Raw genomic sequence first — 24,061 nt, 5'->3', positions numbered from 1 at the left:
CCCTCTGACCACTCAACCAAGACATTAACCCATAAAATGGAGCAAAGCAAAGACACAGATTCCCTTTCAAGAGGCAGTGGGCCAGGAAAGCTTGGAAATTACTGACTGCATGTGTGTGAAGGTGGTGCTTCCAGAAAGGAGCCTTATCAACCCATAGGAACAGAGGAAATAGGGTGTCCCCGGGGCACATGTTGGAGGGCCCGGGATGGCTGCACTGGGCCTCTGTCATGAAGAAGGCCTTATCAGAGCCTGGTGCCCCTGGCTCCCCTCTGTTGCCAGTCCTTGGGGAGAGAATGTGCTGGTCAGACAGCAGAGCCATCTGCAAATGAATGCACTGGCGCTTGGGTTTTGGTCCTCATCCTTGGGAGCTGTGAGTCAGCATCCTGGAGTCTGTCGAGGCTGGGTGCTGATGACTCTGCGTTTCTGGTTTGCAGGTCTGGGTCAGGCCCTGGCCCAGGGTTCTCAAGGTTGGGAGGTTATCAGTGTAACCGGTGGGCTCCACACCAGAGATTCTGATAGATGAGTTTGGGGTGGGGCAGGCCTTTCCATTAAACAGCTCCTCGGGAGGCTCTAAGCATAAGGAAGGGGAGACCGGCTGCCAGACTCGGTGACCACACTGCTCCAGGCCACTGGAACCCACCGGAACGTCCAGCCTCCATGGAACCCCTACACTGGTGCTGCTGGTTGGCTTCTGGGTTCACTTGAGGGATTTCCACAGAGCCATCTTAACTCGCCCAAGGTCCTGTGCAGGCTTTGCTGAAATTAACCACGCAGCACCAGGCGCTCGAGAAGGAAAAAATGAGCTCTCTATCTGGAAGTTGTGAACAGAGTGGGAAAGGATGTGCCAGAAGCTGCCTCTCCTCGAATCTTCCACCTCTGGACCCGTAGTTGGGTGTTGTACCATCTGGGCGTTTCTCCCCACAACGGGCGTGACTTACGGTAGATGCCATTGCCATGATCCTCTGTGCATCAGGATTTGGCTGGGATGACCCCTGTTTGCAGTGACTTGGCTTTCTGGAACTGCGGAGGTTGTGAGTTGTCTCTCTGAAGCATTTCTGAGTGACTAGGGCTGAGTACAGAAGAAGCACCCCTACTCCTGTGCTCCGGAGCGGCGAGTCCTCCTCTGGCCCATCTCCTAAGACTGCTGGATCCGGGGTGGTGTCACTCATCTGGGCCCTCCTAGGAGCTAACCGGAGAAGCAAAAGTCTATTCACTATGGGCTCTATTACTTTATGTGACTTAGAAGCTCACAAGTATGGTGATTGTAGAAAGTAGAACATTTCTCTGGCTAGGCTCTATTGATCTGGACAAAATCATCTCAACTGCATAATACATTTTGAGCCGAAGTATGCTCACTATCAGAACCGTGGACATCATTTGTATTGCCTCACTTCTATTGCTTTTCTCCCTCCACAAATCTCTGCTATCACCTCCACCTCACTCTCTCTTTGCAGTTAATCCCAGGTCCTGCTTTGCAGAGAAAATAGAAGATGTCAGTTGGCAGTGGCAATTAAATTTTCAGACATCGTCCACCATCCTGTCTTTGTTCTCCAGACCTTTTTCAACCAAGGCTAATGCCACCACTTTCTGCTGTCTTAAGGGCCCTCGTTGCTCTGTCTTCATGCTCTCCCTTTACTGAACTATTCCATCAGCATTTAGGTATGTTTGTCTTCTCCATATCCACAATGGGGTTCTTCTGCTTCATCCACCCCTCCCCGCTCTCAGCTCTGTCTTCCCCTCCTGGTCTCCATTCGCAGCCAAGCTTTTACTGAGAGAATAGCCTACACTCCACACATTTTGATTTTGTGCTTTTCATGCAGGCTCAGGAATCTGCATCTTACAAACCCTCCTGGCCATCTGATGCATGTGGTCTTTGGACTACATTTTGCAATCATTGGTGGTCCTTGGCTTGAGCCTGTTCACTCTTCACCATTTGCATTTCTTTTGAAATCTCATCTGGCTCAAGGCATCGGCTACCACCTGGGGTCCACTTTTCTGTCTCCAGCCCAGTCATTGCTCTTGAGTTTCAGAACCACATTATCCAACTACCTCTGTGAGGATTTTCCAAAGATACTTGAAACGTTCAAAGCAGGACCTCTCATCTTCTCCAAGCCTGCCTGTCCCCACGCTCCCCATCTCTGTCCCTGGCACCGTTAGCCACCCAGTTACCCAAGTGAGAAACCTCAGCTCCCCTTTCCTCATGGCCCCTTGCCAAAGACCCAATCGATTTCCGAGTCCCGTACACTAATTCCTAAATAGGTCTTAAATTCACCAGTTGCTTTTCATTCCCGTTGCCACTGGCCTGTCCAGGGCCCTGTGGTTTTTCTCCTGGTTGAGCTCTTATCTGGGCTCTCTGCCCCCAAGCTTGCTTCCTCCTATGCGGTTTCTGCAGTGACCGAGGGGCCTTTCCAGAGTTTGAGTCTGACCTTGTCATTCCCCTACATTCAGGCCTTAAGTAGCGTCTTGCTGCCTCTGTTTGGACAACAGGCCACTTTAGCCTGGCATAGAAAGCCTTTCATGGCTTCTGTCCCGTCCCCAGGTGTTCATTCATTGGCAAGATCCAGTAGTCACTTCTCAAGCCTGGCTCAGTCCTGGGGCTGGGCAGAAAATTCAAAAGATCATGGCCAAGTTTAACAAGTTTCTGTCCTTGAGACAAAATACAATGGGTCAGACTGAAGAATCAGCTTCCTAAGAATCAGAGTTCTTACCCAGTGTTAAGCTCTACTAATAACTGCAAGGATACAAATAATTGTGAGGCACAGGTAAAGCAAGAGGTGTAGAACCGCCAGCACTGCTCCCCAGGACCTTTTTTTTTTTTTTTTTTTTTTTTGCCACATTCGGAAGTGCCCTGGCTCAGATTTATCAAAAGGGGTCTATCTGTGATACACGTGAGGTATCCCTTACTAAAGAGGGAGCTATCTGAGTCCCGCAGTATCTCCATTTTATTCTCTGATAGTTGCATAGTTCGCACGTTTCCCAGGAGCCGTACCCCATAAATCCATAAGGTCCAGGTTTGTTTACCATAGCAGTGCTAGACAGATAGGGTACCTCTTGCTAAAAGCATTCCATAGATAAAAACTCTTCTGCTAGCCAATATCATTAGTGTGTTTGCCAGGGGCTGTGTCATTAGTGATTATGAGGGCGTATGACCGGGTCATCTTTTTTTCTTCCCCAGTCAAGGTTGAGATTGGCCTGCTGCTAACTCTTTCCTCCCCAGTACTGCTCTGCCTACCTCACACATGTGTGTGTTCCCAGGGCTCGGTCCTTGACTTCCTTCCATGACACACGGGCCATGGAAGACCTCCTCCATTCCTGTGGCTTCGTTTCTCTAAACAGAGGCTCCCAAATCCATATCTCACACCCTTGACCTTCAGACCCACACATTCCACTGCCCGCCAGACACCAGCACCTTGATGCCCTCCAGGTCCTCAGACTGCATGCCATCGCTGACCCCTTGTTGCCTCTCCAGATCCATTGCTTCTCCTCTGGCCCCCTCTCAGGGCAAAAGCACCCACACCCACCTGGTTGCCCCCAAACCTTGAATCATCCTGGTCTTCCTACTTGCTAGCCTTTGACTTAGGGTAAGTCAGAGAGGATAATCTCCCTGAGCCTCGGTTTCCACAGGTGTAAAATGGGGATAATAGCAGTATCTGCTTCACAGAGCTGTCGTGGGATGAGATGAGACGGTGATGATTAGGTGATGAGGGCTTATCACAGTGGCCGGCACAGTATGTGCTCAGAAACTATCAGCAAGCATCTCCGACTCCTCTGTTCTGCCGTTCCCCAAGGCTGCTCAAGACCACACGCTATAGGTTCTACCTTCTCAGGGCCCCTTCTCTGTGTTCACCATCCTCTCCTCCGTGCTCCCGTCTCTGCCTCCACCTGTGACAACACCTTGGACCTGATCTGGCCCACTCTGTGTGGCCCCGCTAATCTCTGCTCTCCTCCACCACCGGAGAAGTGCCCCTCAATTACACATCTGATTCTGCCCCTGCCTTGGAAGACTCTACGCTGCTCTTGGGATAAATTCCAAACTCCTTAGAGTGGCTTAGGAGGCTGGATATCTTATCTGGCTGCCACCTGTCCCCCGTGACTCCCCACCTCCAATGCTAACCACTGGCCACACCAAACTTTCAGCTCCTCTGACCGTCAGGATTTGGCCGATGCCCTCCCCTCTGCTTGGAAGACTCTTCTCCCTTCTCCCACCTCCACCTGAGGCACCCTCCTTCTGTCTCCTGCACACTTGCAGTGCTCTGCCTTTCCCTCATCAGAGCACTTTATGGCTGTGTGGTCACTGCCAGGTCCCATGCTGGGGCCCCTCGTGGGGCTGTGAGCATCAGGGGGCAGGGGCCATTTCTGGCTTGGGTAGTGTATCCAACAGTGAGAATAGCGCCCAGCCGAGTAGGTTCCCGATATTAACTGAGTGGATGTGTTAACTGGGGGGTGGGTGAGGGGTGAGCAGGAGGGAGGAGCCCCTGAGTCAGGGGTTTCTGGTTTGGATGGAGTTGAGATGGGCGATATTAAGGGAAGTCAGATTACAGTGGAATTTTTGTATTAATGCGCTATTGGGACCAGGAGGGCCCAGGTGAGTTTGGCAGTGGGCACTGGAGATCAGGGCCCTGGAAACAGACCTAAGCCTCCCTGCCCCTCCTCTGCTGCCTTCCACAGTCTGTGCAGGGTTGGGGCACAGCACCAGCTCTGCCTCTGGGGGTGGCGGTGGAGTGGTACGTTTTCATGAGGTTTCTTCCCTCCAATGTTGCCTTGCACCTAGATCTGCTAATTCTGCGGCAGACTAGTGCTGGAACCCATGAGGCCGGTGCATTTCGCTCCTGTTTCATGTGGCTCGTCTCTAAGGGCCTCTGGGGGGGGGGTAGTTTTGGCTAGGGGTGGGGGTATTATTCCTAGTTGTCTGCAGGAAGCACTCACCATCACCCAGTATCTCCCACTGAGGTGGCTTCAGTCCCCATGAGGGAGAGGTGGCAGCGAAAAGTCACCCCTTCCTGCCCCACATCCGACCTCTGCCGCCATGCCCCAATAAAGTACGACTTCTGACGGGGATGACAGTTTGGCGGGCTCTGGACTGAAGGGTGTCGGGAAGAAGGGTGTAGGAGTGGGGGAGCCGTGTTTCCTCGATCTGCACGTGGCATGTGGATGCCCTTTGTGGGGGGCGGTCCCCTGTCACTCCTCCCTCCTCTCCTCCTTCCCCTGCGTTTTGCAGATTTTGCTGTCTCTTCCATCCCCGGACTGTGCTGGCTTCCTCTCTGCCCATTTTCTGGTGGCTCTGCAGAGGCAGGGCTGAGCCCTGCTCTGAGGAGTGGTGAGGGGAAGAGGAGCGTGGGAAGGAGCGGGGAGGCTCTCACCCCAGGCTGGGGCTGGTTTCCTCTGAACCAGCAGCAATCAAACACGCCTCACCACTGTGAGAATTAATTCCCTTCTCAAGCTTCCCTTCAGATAGGTGAGAAATGTGTGTGCCTCCCATTAACATGAGCGTGACCCCGTATCTTGTGAAATGACAGCCCTGGCCTGATTATGCTCAGGGAGCATCCCCGCCTGCCTGCCCTGGGCTGCGTGACAAAAGCTCCCTCGTATTAACTGACAAATGAACATTGCGCATCCATGCCTTCCGTGTGATCCGCAGACAATGCCTGCTTCCTTCCAGCCACAGGACAAGGTCAGGAAGACAGTCCAGTTTCCCTCACCGTGTACCCAGCAGCACTGGAAGTGAGGGGGGGACGCTGTTCACAGGCGTGGCTGGAGGAGTGTGAGGCTGGGAGCAGGGTGGCCTGGTCAGGTCTGTCTGCTGGCTGTGTATTTGGGATTGAGTCCCCTCCCTTCTGTGAGAGCAAACGGCTGGCCCATTAGACCTGGAAGGGCTTTTGAGTCTGATACTTGCTGATGCCAGGCTCTCACTGAGTATAGCCTTAGAACCTCATAAAAACGAGGCTCCCATTTTCAATGTTGGAGGAAGAGTCTAGAAAATTCTCTAGGACACAGAGTTAAGAAGCCAGCTCGGCGGTTGGAAAAAGGCCCTCCCTCAAGATATGATGCTGCTCAAGGCACCAGAAGAGCTTCTCTTCCTGGAGACTCAAAGCCCAGCGTGGCCTGTGTGTCTAGGGGGAGGCAGAGGAAGGTGTTGGGACTGGGGAGGGGACAGGGCAGATGTTCCTTTGTTCAGACACTCGTTCACCCATCAGATATTTGTTGAGTGCTTCCTGGGATCAGGGAGCATGGCAGAGTGGAAGAAGGTCTGCAGTCAGTCGGAGCTCCGTTTGCCCTCAGCTCAGCCTCTTACTCAAGTGTGACATGGACAAATGGCTGCTGGCCGCTGGGCTGTGGCCGTGTACTTGCCTGTCCTGTGCTGCCGGCGTGAGGATGAGCTGAGATGGTGTTCCTGGTGGGGTGTGGGCCTCCCTGCACGCTGTCCCCTTCTCCCTCCTCTGCATGCACTGTCCTAAGTGTGTGTGCACCCAGGGCGGGGCAGCCAGGCGCATGTTCACAAATAGCTTCGCTACAGAGGAGGGACCAGGGCACCGTAGTCTGGGGACTCAGAGGAACGAGAGGCGTGACCAGAGCAGTTTCATGGGATGGCGCTGAGTTGAGCCTGGAGCGGGCTGGCATTTGAAGGAAAAGGGAGGAAGGTCATTGCAGGGGCAGGGAACAGCCTGAGTAAAGGCACAGATGCACAGAGCTTGGGAGGGATGAGAAGGAGGAGAAAGAAGCCTGTACGGGGGGTGCGTGAGGGCGGGCATGCTGGGCGGGATGGTGCTTCTGTGCACGCTCTGGGGGAGGCCTGTTCGGACCACTGTGTCGTGAGAGCTGGGGGTGCCCTATCCTGGGGTCTCCACGTACAGAACAGCAGTCCTGGGGTGATACTTCCTTCTCCCTTACTGTCCAGGACTGGACACTGTTAACACAGGCCTCTGTTCCCTATTATCTTACTTTTTCTCAACTCTTGAGTATGGGGGAAACTGCCATTTGCTTGGTCTTGGAATAATCTGCCCTTTCTTCTTGCAAAATAAGAAGAAAGCCTTCCTGTTGCCTTCTCTGCCTTTTCGTTCTCCAGAGCACACCTCTCTGTCTTCCCCACGTTGACTAGTGCTTCGTTTTTGACTCCCCACACTACAGTCCCAGCTCTGTGGGGGCACGGAGTGGCTGTTTGCTTTGCTCCTGTGCCCCCAGCCCTTGGAGGACTGCTGTAACTGTTAGGCTTTCAGTGCATATTTGGAGAATCATTGAATGAGTGGCAGTTGGGTCGATGATTCTTGGATCGCTTGACATGGGGCACATTGAAGTGGCAAGATGCTGAGTGAATCAGCCGAGCCCAGATTCATCGCAGATCGTGTGACGCTCGTGGCTGAGTGGAGACTATTATAGGATGCTCCAAGCTTCCAAGGAGCCGATAGGTCCTGAAGTTACGCTAAGGGCTACACTGGCAGGCTGACTCCTCTCATCTCCCCCAGTGACCCTGGCTTGTCATGGGGTGCTAGTCGTTATGGTGATGGCATGGCTGAACTGAATGGCACAAAGGGAGAAGGGGTTTTTGACTAATCCACAGGCTTGGTTCAAATGAAATCCTTTGAAATAGCGTTGAAAAGGGGTATATCGTTTTCCCGCGGTGTTGGTAGGTATCATGACATCAGTAACATTTCCTAATCTTCAGTGAGCAGCCAGACTGGTTCCTGTCTTCTCTCTGTTACTCGGGTCCCCATGGGACCAGGGATAGTAAAGGAAGGAGGGTCCTGATAGAACATGTAGCGGAAATCAGTGGTTATGAATGGACATCCACTGCCCTAGCCCACTTCCTGCTCTTGCCATGCCTGTGGGCACTCTCAGGGGATTGCCTTGCCCATCTTTCCCCCAAATGCCAGACCTGGAGGTGGTGCAGCTGACGTGGACGGGACCAGGTACAGACCCCGTGGAGAAGCAGGACAGGGGCAGCAGGAGGGGCTGGCGTCGGGGTGGGGACAGCACAGGGGAATCTTCAGATCTGAGGTGACTCTTGAAGGTGATTCCAAAGACTCGAGATTTGGAACAGAATTTTTTTTTTTTTTTTTTTTTTTTGCGATACATGGGCCTCTCACTGCCGTGGCCTCTCCCGTTGCGGAGGCTCTGGATGCGCAGGCTCCGGACGCGCAGGCTCCGGATGCGCAGGCTCAGCGGCCATGGCTCACGGGCCCAGCCGCTCCGCGGCATGTGGGATCTTCCCGGACCAGGGCACGAACCGGTGTCCCCTGCATCGGCAGGCGGACTCTCAACCACTGCGCCACCAGGGAAGCCCTGGAATAGTATTTTAAAGATTCCTAATTTGGTGAGCTTCCTAATTTGGTGGGGGGAGGAGAGAATTCCAGGCACAGAGAGCAGCAAATGTAAATAGGTCGTGTGTCTGTGTGTCTGTGTGTGTGTGTGTGTGTGTCTGTGTGTCTGTGAGAGAGAGAGAGAGAGAGAGGGAGGGAGGGAGGGAGGGAACCTACAGATAGTCTCCCGGAGGGTGATCTGAGGCAGAAGGGAAGGAGGTGGGAGAGGAGGGGTGAGGGAGCCAGGCTGTGAAGGCCTTGAATCCCCTGGACGTGGTGGGAAGTCATGCGTTGAGATAAGGGAGTGACATGACCAGATGTATTTCAGAAAAGACAGTCCTGGCAGCATGTAAAGAATAGATTAGGGGTGAGGCTGGAGACAGGGACACTAGTTAGGAGGCCGATGGAGGAACCCAGCAGAGGGAATGGCAGGAGACTGACCAAGGCTGTGGCACTGAGGACAGGATGGAGGACAGGTAGACTGGCCAGGGCCTGGAGACTGACCAGAGTGCAAGGAGGAGCCCTAGGGAGAGAAGTGAGGCTCGGAGGCCCCCTCCCCCCGACCCTGCCCGTCTCCCTGCCACCCCAAGGGGTGTAGTCTGCTAGCTGGTGGACGTGCTAGCGCGTGGTGTCGTTCACCAGGATAGGGGTCCCTGGAGTAAGACATCATCCCCAGGCCAGGGAGGGGGATGCTTGCACCCCTGGGTAGATGTGAGGTGAAGTTACGTATTGTAGAGTACGTGTCCCCCTCCGGCCCTGACGCAGGCTCACTGGGAAAGGCTGGTTCCTGGCTCCTGCCCCTCCCTTTCCTTCTTCCTCCCGGGCATATTCTTTCAATCTCCTCCTTTCCCCTTTCTCAGACATCTTAGGATGAGCAGCTGGGGAAGAGGAGCCATGGAATAACATCCAATCAGGGAAAGGTTATTAACCCAGGATTATAATCATGGTGCCTTCCCATGTTTCTTATAGGGGAAGAAGGTGGACTCCATGGCTTAGCTGAAAGCCAGCTCGGTACTCCCCTCAAGCAGCCTGTGCATCACAGATTCCTGCCAGGCCCTCCGGAGCATGTACCCCACGCCCTGGCCCAAGGTCTCTTCCCTCAGCGCTTTCTTCGAAAAGGTAAGACCCATGTTGCCTGAGCCTGTGATGGGCAGCAAAGTGCACTCAACACTGAGTCCCTGGTTTCAGGGGCTGACAGTCAGCTGCTGAGTGGCTGCGTTTTATTTGCCTGCCTCACCTACACCATGACCTCTTCTGGGGAGCCCTGGGCTGTGGCTGTGCTCTCACCTCTGGTGTGGAGGGAGGAGCCCTGGCCCAGGTGACTTTCTCTGAGCACCTGTTCTGTGCAAGGCTCTGGGCTCATTGCTTGGGACGCGCCATGGATCAGACAGAGGCTTAGGGATCTCAGCCGTTTCGTTGGCACGTAGCTCCCTGTAGCTTGGAGGAGGGTGCCACTGACCTTGGCTGCGTGTGGCTGTGTGAGTGGAGTGGAGAAGGTGAGAAAAGGCTTCTTGCTGATTTCTTGGTTGCTTCAACAGCCCCTGTTTGGCATTTCAGCTCTTCCATCACCTGTGGAATATTAAATTCCCTCTGTTTGAAATACCAGGAATGGTATTGTCTCTCTGACTGGATGCTGACTGATACAGGTGTTTGAGGAGGGTAGAGCACGGGTGGCCCTAGGGGAAGGAGTAGCCGATGAGACGGTATGGTATACAGACTAGTATCCCCCCAAAGGTGTCCACGTCCTAATCTCTGGAACCTATGACTATGTTACCTCACAGAGCAAAAGGGACTCTATTATCCAGGATTATTCAGGAAAGTATTTCGGAGTATTTCAGTGGGCCTCATGTAAACATAGGGTCTTTATAAGACAGGGGTAAAAGAAGAGGGTCGGAGAGGGAGATGTGGTGATGGAAGCAGAGGTTGGAGTGACTGGATTGCTGGCTTCGACTGGGTGGAAGAAGCCATTAACCAAGGAATGCAAGCAGCCTCTAGATGCTGAAAAAGGCAAGAGTACAGATTCTTCCGTAGAGCCTCCAGAAGGAATGTAGTCCCACCAACACTTTGACTTTAACGCGGTGAAAATCATTTCAGACTTCTGACCTCCAGAACAGCAAGATAGTAGATTTATGTTGTGTTAAGCCAGTAGGTATGTGGTACCTTGTTATAGCAGCAATAGGAAACTAATACAGAGGGCCAGAGTGCAAGATGCTGTAGATCACGCAAAGGAGTTTTTGGATCTTGTTCTCTAGGGCTGAAGGCTTATTGCTGCTCAGGAGCCCACGTGTGCTAAGTTTATGAGCTCTGAAGTCAGGCTGCCTGGGTTTGAACACCCGCTTTGCCAATGACCAGCCTTGTTAGGCAGGGCTTTAACTTCTCAAAGCTGCAGTACTTACATCTCCAAAGCAGTGGTGTAGTCGTTCTTGTCTCATAGACATGTAAGGATCAAATGAGATGATGCGTGTAGGCTGTTTGGCACAGCACAGGTCACAAAAGCAATTGTTACTCTCACTTGCTTTGCAACTTTGGACAAGATGGTGTCTCTCTTGGAGTGAGCCTTGATCCCTACATCTGCCGAGAGGAGGTAATAGTAGGCCCCCTAGCCTCCACACGCTGCAGGAGTAAGTGGATTTTGTGATATGATGAATTGGAGAGGGAGGTTACCTCTGTACACCCCTGCTGGCCTGGCTGGAGCTCTCTACCTTCCCATGGAGGGAGCAGGTGCCAGCTCGCCCTGCCGACCCAGTCCCTTCTGCCCCCAACTCTGCAGGCATTCCTGGATCCCTGTGCCCCTTAAGGGCTCTCCTGGTTTCTGCTCCCCTGCACTGTGCTCCAGGCGTAAGCTGTTTTAGTTACAAATGCCTTGAAATGCTACACCTTCCCTGCCCACCTGGACCGACCTCCCCAGGCCCAGCTGCCAGGTATTGATTTCTCCTTTAAATATTACTGCAGCCCAGGAGCATGTATGGATTAATTGACGAGGCTAGGCTTGTACCTGCACACTTCATTAACAGCTGCTACTATTTAGCAAAGTAGTCATTAAGAGACCTGCTGGGGTTTTGAGGATAATAGTATTATTTTTTTCCCATGACTCTTAAGCACGCAATAAATTTTGGAGTGAAAGTCCATGATCCCAGGTTGGGATGGAAGTCATGGCATGGTGTGTGCTCACGGCTTGCCCCTAAGAACACAACAGAAACTAGAAAATCACCATAGTGGGACCAGAGTCAGGAGGGCCTTAGAGTCGTCTGGTCTACCACATATGACTACTGTGCCTGGGAGAGGGGCCTCACTATCAAGGTCACACAGAGACAGGGAGGCAGAGCTGGGACAGGCAACCAGGGCTGCTGACTTTGCTCCAGGCCAGGGCTCTGTTTACTAACTGGGGACTCTGCTGCATGCATTTGGATAGCTTGATGGGGGAGATTGGACCATGCACATAGCCATGTCCCCTATTCCCCCTGCCCCAAGCCCGAGGCGCTTTCCCCAAGATGGTGCTGCATTTCCTTTCCCAATTCTGGGCCTCCTCACATTTTGTCCACATCACTCTACCTTCCATCTCCTTGCTCCTGGAACCCCTTTCTCTGTCTTTAGCAGGCTTATCTCCAAATGGGCAGGACTCAGCAGTTGGCCTGCAGTGGACCCTTTGGGTTATCCATGCTGATGGAAATACATAGTGAGTGGAATTAAGCCTGAAGTGTGTGTGTTTGGACAACTTATTGACCCTCTTGGAATGTCATCCAGCAAGTGGGCTAATGTGTGTAGAGGGCCGAGCACAGGATGGGCATAGAGTGAGTGAGTGAGTCCTCAGTAGATGATGGCCATGTACCCTGGGCTCCTTAGGAAGGTGCACCTGTGGCCCAATCATTGTGCTTTTCTCAAGCTTGACTTGAACCATTCACTGAGCAAACACTGAGATGTTTTACAGCAAAGGAATAGAGCCTTGACTTATTATTTCCTTCTTGTTTTAGAGATAATGTTAATAATAATTCCAATCACTCACCTTCCCTGTAAGCTCACTGTGTGTCAGGAGGTACTGTTCTAAGTGCTTTACATGGATTAATTTATTTTATCCTCTTGACAACCCTGTGAGGCAGGTGATTTAGTTATGTTTCCTATTTCGTAGAAGCGAAAATGAATGTACTAAACTTGCTCATGGTTGCCTGAGAAGGAGGTGGAGCTGAACCCGGCATCCTAGCCCCAAGTCCAAGCCCTTAGTCATGGAACTCTTCAGCCCCTTAGAGGGGTCGAGTTCCTGGCTTAGGGAACCCTCTGTCCCCCAATGCATGCTGCATGGGTGGCAGCTGAGTTTATGTCACGTGTCTGTATCCTCCAGACCTCAGCTGGTTGATCCAAGGTGGGCACTTGAAGCAAAGGCTTCCCTACACTGTATGCTTTGGGTTTTATGACTCAAAAGCCTAAGATGGGCCAATTTGACTCCTAACTGGTGGAGGTGTCAGAAAGAGGCTGAGCCTGGGAGGGGGAAGAGCTGATGAGCTACACTTAGGACTGGGGGCCAATCATGGTCGCTAGCTGTGAGTGGCTGGAGGGAGTTGGCCAGCCAAGAAGGAGGGCAGAGAGGTGCGTGGATGCGATGAGAGAGACCCCTGCTCTTGGACGGGTGACTCACAGTGCTGGTTTCCATGGAGCTTGTTGCTCCTGGCCTTCTGTTTTGGGATCCTGGTGAGGACCTGCTTTATACTGAACTAGTCTCTCTCCCTGAGTCTCTCTTATTGAGCTAGTGCCCCTCTTTTCCTCATAAACAGGAGAACTCTAAGATGAAGAATTCTTTTATCGGGTTTACAGGGTACTGATGATTCGAGGAGGGGCGCAACCGCATCTATGGTGTGCATCTCCTCCTGCACAAGGACAATATCTTAAAATGACATGACTGGGACTTTAAAGTAAAGGGCTCTGGAGACAGTGCTCAGCTGGAGATAAACATCCGTACTGGTCAGGGTGAGGACGGGCTGCTCTATCATGATAATGCAGTGGCATAAGGAGGATTGAAGTTCCTTCCTTTCTCACCTTACAGTGTAAGGTGAACGGCCCAGGTTGGCAGGGCAGCTCTGACCCAGTCATTCAGGGACTGGGGTTCTCCGACCCACTGCCCCACCCTCCCTGAGAGCCTTCTTGTGGTCTCGGTGGCAGGGGCTGCCATGCCTGGCTCTAGCCGGAGGTGGAAGAGAGCATGGAGGGGGCACCCCGATATCTTACATCACTTCCATTCCACTTCCACTGGTGACAGCTTAGCACATGGGCCCACCCAGCTGCAAGGGAGGCTGGAAAAGGGAATCCTGACCTGGGGTCAGCAAATGTTTTCTGTAGAGGGCCAGATAGGAAATATTTTCAACTTTGAGAGCCATATTCTCTGTGTTGCAAGTACCTGACTCTGCCCTTGTATCTTGAAAGCAGCCGTTGGCAATATGCAAATGGATGGGCATGGCTATATCCCAATAAAACTTTATTCATGGACAGTAAAATTTGAATTTCATATAATGTTCATGTGTCATGAATATATTTTCTTTTTTCAACCGTTTAGAAATGTAAAAACCATTTTTAGCTCATGGGCCATTCAAACATAGGCAGTGGTCTGATCTGGCCCGAGGGGCATAGTGTGCAGACTCACCTGGTCTGGATGGTGACCTGGCCGTGTTTCTGTCAGGGGAGATTGAATTTTGGTGGAGAGTGAGTGATCCCCACTACAATATCCACTCCAGGCTTTGCTAAGAGAGGGGCATTTTAGCAGAAGCAAGGTGTCCTCTGCCCCCTTCTCTGTACGAAGAGAGGAGTAGAGTTTGCTGGGTGGAAACAGCCATGCCGCTCTCCCCAAACTTGCCAGGAGCCAGGAGCAGAAGCAGCCATGCACTGAGAGGTTCCTGATGTCAGAGGCTGTGGAGAGGGTTACAGTGTCACCTAAGGAGCTGGCAGCTGGCCTCCCCCAGTGCTGGAGGCCAGCTGGGATGAGGACACCAGTGGCCAGAGTTACACAGGATGCTGCAGGTAGTATCCAGTTCCCCACCAAGGGGCAGCCAGTCACTCACAAGCAGGGCACTCCCATTCTTGCTGGGGCTCGTGGAAGCTATGCAGGAGGTGGCTTTGAACTGGACAGTGATACTCTTTAATCATTAGAAAGTGACTGCTACAGATATTAAATGGGACCAGGAAAATCATCAGCAAGGATGAAGATACTATTATTTGGCAAGTTTGTTTTCTTCCATCCCTCCCTCCCCTCCCTCAACTACCAGCTTGTGGGGTTGGGGCTTGCAGAGCAAAGCTGATAGCAGCTACTGAGAATCATTAGAATCATTCCGTGTTTGTACATCACTGAGTTCGTACCGTCAATCAAAATAGCTACATATATTTTTGACATCAACTGCCAATTATTCTTTCTGTGCTGCAGAAAAATCAGAACCAAAGACAGAAACATTCACCCAAGGGTGTTAGATGTGGACTCATACCAGCCCGGGTTTGAGTCCTGGTTCTATCAGATCCCATGTGACCTCCACTAGCCCTGTAACCCCTCTGGACCTCAGCCCCCTCATCTTTAAATGGAGGAGAATAACACCTGTTGTGCAGGTGTGTTGGAAGAAACCCATTTCTAATGCAAAGGGTGCATTTGTTCAAATGAAAACGATGATTTTTTTCTTCTCTCTCTGGGCCTCAGGTTCCTCATTTATAAAATGCATGGGTGGACTGTGGTCCATTCTTGTCCTGACAATCAGTAATTATGTTGCCAGTGGACTTATGAGAAGGAGAAAGCTGTCCTTCAGAGGTGCTTCCTCCTGGTGGGAGGTTTTGAAGCTGAAGGAAGCAGCAGCTTGATCAGGAAACTCCTACTTTCAGACCCTCCCTATCCTTCCTGGCACAGCTCAAGCCTGCCTCCTCCAGGAAGCCCTCCTGGATTCCTCCAGGCACAGGCCATCTCACCCTTTCTGAAAGACCCAAGTATTTGACCTTGACTTCCACCCCATTCTTTTTCCCCTACTTGCTGATTTGATGGTCGCAGACTCCCTATAACCACTTCTGTAACCCTGACCCTAACCCTAACCCTAACCCTGAAACCCTAACCCTACCACTGAGGTCTATGAATGGGTCCAGTGTGGAATTGTGAGCTGGAGGTGCTCTGTTGTGGGGCCAGCCTGGCAGGACTCAGGTATCTCACATTCCTACCAGGCAAAGGGGAGCTAAAGCACCCAAATCCCCCAGCCAGGAGACCCTGTTGGTAGCCACATCCTCTTGGGGCCTGGGGCAATATGGAGAGGACAGAAACCAGCTGGCTCACAGACCATGCAGACAATCTATAGGCCTCATGACCCCCACTGGCTTCATGGAAGCAGGCGATGCAGCATCTCAGGTGGAGGTCCGCCCCTTCCTTCTATCACACTACCAATACCCATCCTGGGAGAGTGACCTTATCTGGGGACATGTGAGGATGCAAACTGGCCAGTGAGATGTATGTTGAAGATGCTGTTCCTTGTTGGTCTCATTGAACATCTAAACTTCTAGTAAGAATATAGCACACTGTGTTCTGTGACATCATTCGATTCATCTATTAATTCATTCAGCAATATGGTCGGTCCACCAGGTGCTGGGAAAACAGGGGCCAACAAGGCAGAAATAGTCCCTGAGATTGTGGAGTTTACAGACTGGGGGGAATCTACACAATTCAGCAAACAATTGCAGAAGTATTTGATGAGATTGCAGCCTGGGCTATGGAGTTGAAGGTGGCCAGACCATGGTAAGGTGGGGTGATGCAGGGCAGAGCACCTGGAATGTTCCAGGCTGAGGGACCAAGGGTGTGAAAGAAGACGGATGAGAGGAGCAACATTAGTCTGGGAGCTGAAGGGAGACCCCTGTGTCTGGACAGCAAAGCATGGAGGGAGCAGGGGACAACGTAGTGCTACAGGGGGTAGGGGGACACTAGACTCCAGGAGCCCTTGATGTGCATCGTAACAGTGTTTGGACTTTAGTCTGAGGGCATGGGAAGCTCTGGAAGCTTTCTGGACAGTGGTACATGTGATGGGCTTTCATTTTAGAAGGATTCCTCTGGCTGTTGGGTGCAGGGTGCACTGATAAGAGGAGGATCGGGGAGAGGGGGGCAGTTGTAGTCACCTAGGTAAGGCGTGTGGGTGGCTAGGATAGGTAGAATGGAATGCAGTGGAAGAAGAGGAAGATGTGCTCAAGAGCTTTAAGGAGGAAGAGCCAACAGGACTGGGATATGGGGGAGAGGGAGTAACAAGACGATTCCTAAGTCTCTGTTTTGAGCAATTGGATGGATGGTGGCGTCTTTAACTGAGATTGGGACACAAAGGTTAAAGCTGACTTTAGGAGGATGGATGTGTTATGAGATATCTGAGAGACACCCAAGTGGATCTGGGGTTTAGGAATGAGTTCTGGGGCATCCATAAAAATAGGAAGTCATTGGCATGGAGACGGCCACTGACTCCCCTGGAGGGGTCAGATCCCTCCACAGGAGAGTGTAAAGGCCTGGAATGAGGCCTGGGAAATGGTTATCAACGCTCCATGGCCTCTGTCTATAGAGGAGACCAGTCCTCATTTAGATAGTAATTTCACAGCTCCTTTGGTCAACCAGGGGGAAAGCAAAGACAGAACTGAGAGAGCAGTAGCAGGTGTAGATGGGCGAGGGCGGTCCTGGCGCCTCTTCCTTCTCCCCCTCGGCCTCAGGGCCTTTGCAACTGCTGAACTGATCCCTGGACCACCTTTGCCCCACCGTTGGCCTGGCTGGCTCCTGATTCTTCAGGTCTACTTCAAATGACACCTCCTCAGAGAGGCCTTCCCCCACCGCCCCGCCCCAAACTGCGCTCCCCCAGGAGTTTGACATTTCCTTCACCCGCTGGCACTCTCTGAAATCCTTTCTGCATCCCTGTGTGCATCTTCTTCCCGTTTCTCCTGACCAGAACCTAGGACCCCCGCGGGCAGGGACCTAGCCCTTGTGCTGCGGATGGCTGCTTCCCCAGCATTCTCCTCCGCGCCCCCGTCCCCTCTCTCCTGCTGGATCCCCAGGAGCAAATCCTGTGGGCTCCAGCTTTGAGGTCTCCCTGGGGATCGGTCTGTTTCCTACCTCAGCCACCTCCCTCTGAACTCAGTGCATCAGCATGTCTTGCTTGCGTGATCTTTTTTTCGGGAAAATAGTTATTTTTCATGAAAATGTAATTTATGAGGTAGTAGTTTTTTGTGATACATTGGTGTGTTCTCCTCTTTTTACTGAAGTATAGTTGATGTACTATATTATGTAAGTTACAGGTGTACAATATAGTGTGATTCACAATTTTTAAAGGTTATGCTCCATTTATAGTTATTATAAAGTATTGGCTATATTCCTTGCGCTGTACAATATACCCTTGTAGCTTATTTTATACATAGTAGTCTGTACCTCTTACTCCCCTGCCCCTATATTGCCCCTCCCCTCTTCCCTCTCCCCACTGGTAACCACTAGTTGTTCTCTGTACCTGTGAGTCTGCTGCTTTTTCGTTATATTCACTAGTTTGTTGCATTTTTTAGATTTCACATGTAAGTGATATCATACAGTGTGTGTCTTTCTCTGTCTGACTTACTTTGGGTGACTTCTTTTTCTTCCCTCCACCCTTCCAGCGCAGTATCCGCTTGCATCTACCTAAAATGGAAATCTGAGCCTGTGTCTCTTATACTTGAAACTCTTCAAACGGCTTCTGAAAATAAGTCCAGATGTGGTTGATATTTTCCAGAGGCCTCTATAGTCTAGTCCCTGCCTACCTTTCCAGTCTTCTCGACTGCTTTGCCCTGGACTCTTTTTTTGGTCCAGACCTATGGGGCTCTCAGCATCTCCAAGGAACCACTCACTCTCTCTCACCTTGGTGCCTTTGCCTGGGCTCATCGGAGCTCTATAAATACTTACTGAATGAATAAATGATAAATCCAGGAGAACAAAGGGAGAAAGAATACTCAGGAGTATTTCTCTCCCCTTAAGGGGAAGCCTGGCAGCATCTTTCATTTTCCTTGTGTCTCTCTCTCTTAAGCCTCAGACACTTTCCCTCTTCCTAGCTTTTGATGCCTGAACCTCAACCCAGTACCTCCAGTTGCCTCCAGGGCCCCAGCTACCCCAGGCAGCCTTAATTAATTGTAAAATTGATTAAGCAGCCCCCTTTGTTAGGCTGGACTGGTGTTTATTTGTATTTTCATATTATTATCCTTTTATACTTCTCTGGGCGTCCTCAGCTCTCTACTGACACCTTTTATTGGGGAAATGTTAATTTAAAAATCATCTATAATGCAGGTGTCACAAATCAAAGCTGTTCGGTAATGAGTTGCTCTTATGTCGTATAAAAACAATTAATTAAAACCCTTTCTGAGAGAGCGGTGCCAGCAGATTTATGTTTCCCAGTGTCTCCCCTCGACCTTCCTTTTTAAGGACCCTCATGCACTTGGCTGGCTTCTCTAGCAGGATGGTTTCCTCCCGTCTCTGCTCAGGGAATGGAGTCCCAGCCTGGTGGAGTGGGGAAGGCTCCAGGAGGGCGTCTGGTCCTCCCTCCTTGTATTTAGAGCACCAAGAGCGACTTTGCTGTGGTCACACAGCAGTTGAGTGGCAGCGCCAGGCTCAGAACAGCCTCTGCCGCCCGGGTCCTGTCCTGGTCATCTCTGCTGGCGTTTCTGCTGCCGTCCTCCTGACAAGGCTCACTGACCAGGGGACCACGAGCAGCTACGCTGCTGTTTTGCCAGTGCTGGTCCAGTAAATGCCACTCGTTTCCCCGTTGACAGACACGGTTACTTCGCAAATGCTTTCCGCTCTTTGCTAATCAATTCAGCACTTAGGAAATATAATCCAGGGTGTCTAAGCTCTGGTCTTGCCTCTGCTCTTGTTCCATCGTGTTAAACATGGGTAAATCACTTCTCCTTGGTTGGGCGTCAGTTTCTCCCTCTGCACAATGGGAACATTGATTTAGAACAGGAGTTGCACAGTGAAGTACCTCCAGGTGCCATGAACAAATAAGGCAGGCCTGATGGAATTTGTGAAAGACTGGAGAAGAGGATGCTCCTTCTGAAGGGGAAGGCCTCTATCACCCCCAGATGTTTGCTGCATCTGGGAACTTGGGAACACAGACCCGATGTTGCTCTTTTTCACGAGACGCTGGAAATCCAGCTCAAGATTTAAAAATGTTGGCAAGGGTGCCGGCCAATTGGTTAATTTGCCCTCAGGTCCCCTCCTCGCCGTTCTCCTGTTCTGCTCTGTATGCTGGGGGACTGGCTCCTTCAGGCTTCTGGGTGGGTTGCGTGGAGTCAGTGAGAGGCTCTGGTTGGAGATGGGAAGGTGAGAGGGTGGGAGGTAGGAGAAGCCAGGGTGTCTCCCCCATCTCTCTGACTCAGGCACCATCTCTGGCAATGCTCGTGTCTCTGTGACCTACCGGGGTTCCAGGTCAGCCAAGTCATCGTGGCCTCTGGGCCCTGGTCACCCTGCCTCCTGCCTTCCTTCCTCCAGAGCTGCTGCTAACCTCTGGGTTGTCTCACTCATCTTTCATCCCCTGTGTAACCGGTCCTTGAGTTAAGTTCCCTCTGCTTTAAATACCTAGAGTGGTTGATTGGTTCTTGGCTGGACCCTGACTGAAACAGTTAAAAATTATATTATTATTATTATTATCATTATCATTATTTAACACAGTGAAGGCTCGTCTGTGGGCTGGAGGGAGTCTGGGGAGCCCCAGTTTGGATAAACTGAATTTCAAGGTCATATCTTGGTTCAGGATTGACCTGAGAAATCAGACAATATTGGTTCCTGCACTTTAGAAGCTTCCAGTCTTAAGAGTGAGCAAAGTCTCCGGGACATCTGGATTCTGGCCCTTCCGCCTCCTCTAAAAAGCGGGCCTCTCCTTCTCCATGCTGGGGCCTCCTCTGGCTCTGCCCTGCCCAGCCTCTCCCTGGTTGGCGCCCCCTCCTGGCAACAGGTGGCACTGCTCTTGGGTGGCCTGCGAGGGCCTCAGGTGGCCTTGGAGCAGGCAGATGACTTTCTCACACGCTTGTCTCCCCTGCCTTCTCCGAAATCCAGGCCAAAGGGAGGGAGTGTGAGTCAGGACTAGAACCCGGGGCTCCTTCCAGCAGGAGGTGTGCCTACCATGTGCCACCCTCAGTGCCAGGGCTGGAGACACCCTCACTGAGAAGACCCAGCCCCGCCTTCGAGGAGCTGGGCACCGAGGCTGGCAGGTGAGCAGCATCCTGCCAGGCAAGTGTGGTGGGCTACCCCGGGGAGTTCCGGGGGGGAAAGCTGCCAGGCTCAGGAGCTCAGCCCCTGACTCCTGGACTGCTGCACCTTGCTGTGGAACATGCTTCCTTCCCCCCTAACATTATGTGACTTGGGGACTGTCCAACTCAAAATGAAGAGAAGCCAACCACGTGGCGAGCTGTCCCCTCCCCCTGCTGGCGGCGCCCCTCCCGCCGGCCCTCCCGCCCTCCCCTCCGAGTGGGGCTGTGAAGTGTCTAATCCAGGCTTTTATCTGGCATCCACAATTATAATGTCAAGATTGAATAATCTGCCTTTATCTCCCGGGTGACAGCCATGTAGAAACTTCAAAAGAAACAGTTTTGCTGGCATTTAACGGCTTTTGTTAATTACTATATCCCAAAGAAAATGAAATAAAGGAGGAAGAAAAATGATATTTCTCTGTGACAACTTTGTAAAAATAGCAGTGATGAAGCGGCACAGTTTAAGGGATTTAACTATTCATGCAGCCGAGATGGGCCTCTAGCTGTCCGTGAGGGGTCCCAAGGGTGTCTGAGGATGCCCTGTGCACAGACTCCTTCACACTCCACCCGCACTGTCCATGCCACTCTCACGACCCACCTCACAAAGCCCCCCCCACAAGCATCCCCTCCCCTCTACCCTCATACACACACACACAGCACACACTCCACACGTCGCCCCATAGCATCATCACATATGTTCACACTCAGTCCCCATGACACACCCCTCAAACTCAGCCCCATTCGTAGCCTCACATTTTCTTTCACAGACTCCCACCCATGCACACCCTCTTGTACACATGTCTCTCACACGCGCACACACACAGGTGAGTTTTCCTTCTTTCATTTGATTGTTTAGAAGCCTTCCACACCCCACATTGCGCCAGGCTCTGTGCCGGATGCTGGGAAACAGGCATGCAAGTGGTTCTGTGCTGGGTAGCAGGGAAGACAGGTGGGCGGACCATAGCACGTCTTCTGCTTGTGCTCATGTTGCACTGCACTGATGTCCCGTGTGATGTGGGTGTGTGGGGACAGTGTGCTGGAGGACGTAAGAGCTCAGGCTCTGGGGCCAGACTGGCTGGTTTGAATCCTGGCACTCTTGTGTTATAGCTGTGTGACCTCGGGCAAGTCATTCAACCTCTATGTGCTGCAGTGTCCTTACCTGTAAACTGGGGATGAGGATAGGACATCTTGTTCAGGGCCCTGTGAGGATGGAATGCAGTAATACAGGTAAAGTGTTGCCCAAATGCTAGCTGTCATTTAGGGTCATGCAGAGCGGCTGACTCTACCTGCAGGGAAGTGGCCTGGCATTTTAGGGAGGCTTCATGGAGGAGGTGATATTTGAGGTTGGGGCCTTGAAGTTTGGATGAAAAGAGGGAGAACGCATCCCAGGCAGAGAAGACAGCATGGGAACAGGTTTAGAGGCACGGTGGGCATGTGCGTCCCATGAATGCTGCATGTTTGGTGTGATTGGATGCTGCACGTGTAGTGTGAGGCTTGGGTGGGAGAAGATTCTGGAAAGGTAGGCAGGTCCTGATGGTGACAGACCCTGTGTTTCATTCTCAGGGGTGGGTTTCCCTGTAGAAGCTGAGGCTACAGCTGAGTCATGTCATCAGAAGAGAGGAAGGCCAGGGACAATCAGGGTGCAGGGTGGGCCGGCCTGGGTGGGCCTGAGGGCAGGAGAACCAGAGAGGAGGCTGGTCTCCCACCACACACGTGCTCCCACACACACGACACATACAGTCACTCATACACAGTCACATGTGAACACACCTGCACACATGCTTAGTTACACACACGCGCGCACACACACACACACACACACACACACACACACACACACACACTCTTTTACTCTTGTCTCCCAAACCGAATATGTAAATGAATATTTTAAGTCCAATTTCATTTCTCTGCAGTGGCTCTTTTTTTTTTTTAATTTTAATTTTTTTTTGCAGTGGATCTTGACTCCTTAATTACCTGGCGGTGGGTTGGCAGAGATGTGACTAATGGCAGAAACTGCCAAAATAAGCCTCCAAGGGCTTTGCTCTGTGATGTGTGCTCCTGTGTGATCCTGAGGGGGCGCCTTGGAGGCAGAGGACTGCGCTGGTCATGGCCCTAGGCAGGTGGGGTCGGGAGACCTGGCATCTGGTTCTGGCCTTAGTCTCTCCAGCTGTAAAATGGGAGAGCTGAACACATTCTCCAAGGGTCTGTCTAGTGATATTATTCTAGGACCTTCTCGAGGGTAAACCAACACATTGTGCACTAGAGAGATGCCCACACTCATTTCAAGGCAAAAAGAGGAAACATTTTTGGAGGAAAGTCTACTGAGTGCCAAACCCAGTGCCAGGAGCCTCAGGGTATTTAAACCTGAGTTAGAAGACAGACCAGGAAGTCGGCATCCTGCTCGCTCCTGACCCTGGCCCTCCAAGGAGAGTAGGGGGCCCTGGAGTACAGAGATTGTCTCAGAAGAGATGCTGGGGTCTCCAAGCGCCAGGCAAGGAGGAGGTGGCTTTCTGTTTGGGGAGGGGGCAGTGTGTGAGGACTGGCTAGGCCTTTGGGGGCAGGGACGGTGGGTGTTCCAGGCAGGGGCCACAGCCAGAGACCAAGAGGAGGCTTAGGGTGGGCTGGGATGGGTCTCACTGTCACAGAGAAATGGGGGACCTGGAGCGGATATTTGGAGGCCTCCACCTTGGTTTTCTTTAGCTTCAAGGAACAGAGACACATCCCAAGTGGCCCCATCGGGGGCAGGGAGGTCCAGGAAGGCTCCATGGGCTGTCTTCGGGGCCCCAGGGAGCTGGGGGCAGTGGGCCATCAGGAGCAGCTGGACCAGTACTGGCCAGTCTTGCGCTCAGGCTCACCTCTGGGTTGCTCTGGACGAGTCCCACCTGTCACCCCTGGTTTGCTCTCCTTCCTTCCTGATGCTGGAAGTGGCACCGACCTCAGCTTGCCACCACCTGGATCAAGCGCCCAGAGCTCTCTGGCCCCATTCCTGGGTTCTCTGGGGAGAGAGCCTGATGGGGCCTGCCTGGTCTAATCAGGTCTGGCTAAGTGGTGGGGTCTCAGCCCTCACAGGACTGTGGTGCCGAGCAGGGCTCGGAGGAGGGGGCATGGCTGGCAGCTGCCTCTCCATTGCTCGGGCATTGAGGGCTGGGGAAGGCAGTACTCCTGTTGGAAGGCCACGGGGAGGGGGCCCAGGGCAGGTGGAATCCGCGGTGTTTTAGGAAGGCTGCCCTGCTCTAGAATCATAAGCAGGCTGGCCAGGAGTGGGAATGCAAGGAGGATTTCCCAGACTTGGGAGATGGAAAACAGAACCTGTTCCCTTAGGCCTAATGTGGTCCCTGGGGGAGGTCCTCTCCAGTGAGGAGAAGCAGGGGGTGTTCCCTGGCACTCGTGGGTCAGGTCTTGGCTCACAAAGGCAGGTGGACGGACAAAGACGGTGACTTTCCACGCCTAGAGGTTGGGAGCCTGGGACAGGAAGGTTGATGGTTAGACTAAGAGGTGACCCTGTTGGCATGGGGAGGGGCTGGGCAGGCACA

The 24,061-nt window shown here is 52.2% G+C and overlaps 1 long non-coding RNA gene across 1 annotated transcript in view; it reads left to right on the top strand.

Annotated features, from left to right (window-relative positions):
* The window catches only part of LOC132439427 (uncharacterized), a 361,344-nt gene that overhangs the window by 104,899 nt on the left and 232,384 nt on the right, over nt 1–24,061 (top strand). The window contains exon 2 of the long non-coding RNA XR_009522352.1: nt 9,264–9,413. This is a non-coding gene — a long non-coding RNA (uncharacterized lncRNA). The remainder of the gene's footprint in view (nt 1–9,263; nt 9,414–24,061) is intronic.

Source organism: Delphinus delphis, chromosome 16 (genome assembly GCF_949987515.2).
Source record: "Delphinus delphis chromosome 16, mDelDel1.2, whole genome shotgun sequence".
NCBI lineage: Eukaryota > Metazoa > Chordata > Mammalia > Artiodactyla > Delphinidae > Delphinus > Delphinus delphis.
This window is presented reverse-complemented; position numbering and strand designations above follow the sequence as displayed.